General features: G+C 39.0%; 1 pseudogene; it reads left to right on the forward strand.

Annotated features, from left to right (window-relative positions):
• Window positions 1–946: 946 nt before the first annotated feature.
• On the forward strand, window positions 947–1,900 carry LOC102826002 (annotated as a pseudogene).
• The last annotated feature ends 2,231 nt before the right edge of the window (window positions 1,901–4,131 follow it).

Genomic DNA, 4,131 nt, shown 5'->3' on the forward strand with positions numbered 1-4,131 from the left:
CTGACTCATAGCAACCCCATGCACAGCAGAATGAAACAATGTCCGATCCTGTGCCAACCTCACTACCGCTGCCACACTTGAGTCCATCAATGATGCCACCTGGCCAATCCATCTCATTAGGGGTCTTCCTCTTTTTCTCTGACCCTCTACCTTACCCAGCATGACATCCTTATCCAGTGACTGTTTCCTCCGGACAATATGTCCAAAGTATGAGAGACGAAGCTTAGCCATCCTGGCTTCCAAGGAGCACTCTGGTTGCACTTCTTCCAAAACAGATCTATTGGTTCTTGGGAGTCCATGACACTTTCAGTATTCTCCTCCAACACCACAACTCAAAGGCGTCAATTCTTCTATGATCTTCCTTATTCACTGTCCAGCTTTCGCATCCATATGAGGCTATTGAAAACACCATGGCCTGGGTCAGGCGCACCTTAGTCCTCAAGCTGACATCTCTGTTCTTCAATATTTTAAAAAGTTCCTGTGCAGCAGAGAGGAGAATCTGGAGGATTTTATAGAATAGACCTGTGAATCTACATTAAATCCAGCACATAAGTGATTCTGAAGTACTGTCATTTTGGTCATTCCTTAAGATAGACAACTGCAGGAACTTAAAAATGACATGAAAGAGTATCCATTAGTAATCAGTGTCTGAACAAAGATTGCCTTAATTCCTAACCACATATACAGTAGTAGTTTGTTCCTTACTCAATAGATTCATACATATGTGAGCCCTACAAAATTCTGTGTTGTAGGTATTCTTAATGACTCCAAAAGTGAATAAGAAAGCCAAAGCTCACAAGAGTTAAAGGGACGTATCTAAATTTGAGCTGACACCCAGTGATTCTGATTGTGACTCTATCACTTCCATCATGGCAATCTCATTGGGACACGTTCAAGAGTGAGCACAAGAGGATGCAGAGTAACTCATCTCGATGAGCTGTAGGCCATGAGCAACACGGTGACTGCAAAAGGTAGACAAGCAATAGCATGGCTGGATTTGGGTAGCAAGGAGCAAGTGCAAACTGTGAAGGAAGAGAACAATGCACCAAAAATACTATTCTTTGACTTCATAAATTTGGCTACCAGAAGGCTAATCTTGAATGAAAGCAAGTAGTAAACAACCAGAAAGGAAACTCTCAAAAAGAGGTGTTCCAGATTTCGCCATCTTTCCATCCATCAGTCAGTCTCAACCCAGAGATGCTTCTAGAAGAACCATCACGATGGCCACCAAGGTGAACCCCAAGTCCAGTTCAAATTCATATTGGTTGGTAATGGCAGTACTGGGAAAACTACATTTGTTAAACATCATCTGACTGATGAATTTGAGACAAAGTATGTAGCCGCCATGGACACTGAGGTCCATCCCATTGTGTTCCATACAAGAGTATTGATTAAATTCAACTTCAATGTGTTAGACACAGCTGGTCAGGAGAAATTTGGGGGACTGACAGTTGGCTATTAGACCCAAGCCCAGCATACCAGTATAATATTTCATGTAACCTCAAGAGTTACTTACGCAAACGAACCTAACTGGTTTAAAGTGTGTAAAAACATACCCATTGTGTTGTGTGGCAACAAAATGAGCATTAAGGACAGGAAATTTAAGGCAAAAATCAATCAACTTCCACCGAAAGAAGAATCTTCAGTACTATGACATTTCTGCCAAAAATAGCTACAACTTTGAAAAGCCCTTCCCTTGGCTTTTCAATGAATTGGAGATCCTAAGTTGGAGTTTGTTGCCATGTCTGTCCTTGCCCCACCGCAAGTTGTCATGGACTCAGCTTTGGTGACACGGTATGAGCATGATCTAGAGGTTGCACAGACAAGAGCTTTCCTGGATGAGGTTGACAACCTGTTAGAGAACAAATCTGGAGGCAGCATCAGATGTCTAGTTTTATAGGTAACTGTCCTGTGATGTCAGTGGTGCCATGTGTATGCCAGTTTATTATAAAGCTAAGCAGAGTATGTGCTAATCTGTGGGATACTGAAGGAGATGAATGGGCTTCAGAGTGAATGTAGCAGTTAAAAAATACCTTCATTTTTTAGACCTGCATATCTAGCTGTTGGAACACACTTGTTTCCTACTTGAGTTTCAAATAAACAACTGCTATAATCACATCACAATATTCAGTGGGGGAATTTTGTTTGTTCCTGTCATTCCCATTCCTTATCATTTAGAACTAGAATAAAGTTGCATTTCAAATATCTAAAAAAACAAAAAAAAAACAAAAAAACAAGGAGGTGTACCTACAATGTGTATAATTACTTGTGATGAAGTAACATATGGACCAGTCTGCTGGCCTGTGATCCAGCATGCCGTGGCAAACACAAAGTAAGAATTCCACAATTAGCACTGAATGATGTTGTGAACATCTTTAATTGTCCTAACCCTAGACATGAATATATTATTCATTTGGGCCAAAGTCAAAAATAAGCATACTTAAGAAACTATAATATGTTGTTTTATGTTAACAAGAAGAACCACTGACAGGAAGAAATTGGGCAATAGAGACACAGGAACACACTATATCTAAGATATTTTAAGTGTCTCCATCTAGAATTTGCATTTAAGAAAATTAATACATGAATAAAAGTATACAAAAGTGTTTGTGGTTACTTTGTTTTGTTGGCAGAAGATTTGTGGAATATGTGGGTCAAGACAACTTGATCTGTTCTTACTTCCTGTATCTGCAATCTCGGTGGTCTCTTGAAGAAAAAACAAAAACATCAAAAAACCATAGGTCTCTAAGAGGAATGAATACTCAACAGAGATGACTGGATTTTAGCTTTAAAATGGCTGACTCAGAATCCTGGCAAAGTTTCTAATGTGTCAATATGAGAAGATAGATACTACTCTAAATCTTCCAGCTCTTGGTGTCTACTAAACAATCTATAATGCCATGGGTTAAATTGTGTCCTGTCTAATGTGTTGGAATCTTGACCCTTGTGCCTGTATATTTAATTATGCTGGGAAATAGAATGTTCTTTGGTATGCTACTTAGATCATCAGGCAATCGGAGTAGAGTGAACTCCTGATGTTGTACTGTAGGAGACGAACTGAACTACTAACCACAGGTCAGCAATTCAAACTCACTAGCTGCTCCCTGAAAGCTCTATGCAGGATGGCTATGAGTCAGAACCAACTCAAGGGCATTTAACAACAACAAGAGGAGTAGAGTAGTTTCTGATCTACTCACTACTGAGTTGTAAATAGAATAGACTAGACACATACTCAAAGAAAGGCAAATGTTTTGTGAGTATCACCAAGAAACTAAGAAGCACCCAGGGCTACTGACAAGAATGGAAGTCATATATCCAAGCCTCTGACTGGGACTTTTAGCCTCCAAACTTTGAGAAAACCAATTTCTGTTCACTAAAGTCACCCACTTTTTGAATTTGTGTTCTAGCAGTGCTAAGACAGGTACCCACAGAGTAGGATTTTTCCTGGATCTCTCTGCTGAAGTCACATTGACCTTTCTTAAGCTTCTAGAATGTTCTTAATCCATTCCTATTCTAGGAACTTTGTTTTTACAAATCCTCTGCCTAGAACACATTTCTCTTTCTTTAACTAGCTAACTTCTACTCATTCCTCAGTTATAAGATAAATTTTCATGCCTTTGGAAAAGCATTACCTAGTCATCTCCATTTCAAATTAGACTAAATAGCCTGTCTAAAATCTCATTACATGCATGTTTTTCCTTCATAACATTTATTACCACAAAAAATATATACAATCTACTTAACTATGTGTTTAGTAAATAACTCCTCCAGTAAACTGTAAACCAAATGTAGGCAAGAACCAACTTTGTCTTGGTTGCCACTATATCCCTAGCAATATAATAACTCTTCTATAAATAATTACCAATTGGTTGAATTAATGAACACATACAACTTTTTTAAAGGAAATGAATTAGCATGGGTAGTCCCTGGGGAAAAACATCATACTCAGTGAAGTGGAGGGTCAGTAAAAATGAGGAAGAGCTCCAACAACATGGGTTAAAACAGTGGCAGTAACAAGGAGCTCAAACAACAAGTGTGAGTATGGTGCAGGACTGGGTAGTATTGCATTCGGCTGTGCCTAAGGTTGATATGAGTTGGAACTGACTCAACAGTTCCTAACAACATTAGGTT

Source organism: Chrysochloris asiatica, unplaced genomic scaffold (genome assembly GCF_000296735.1).
Source record: "Chrysochloris asiatica unplaced genomic scaffold, ChrAsi1.0 scaffold00075, whole genome shotgun sequence".
Lineage (NCBI taxonomy): Eukaryota > Metazoa > Chordata > Mammalia > Afrosoricida > Chrysochloridae > Chrysochloris > Chrysochloris asiatica.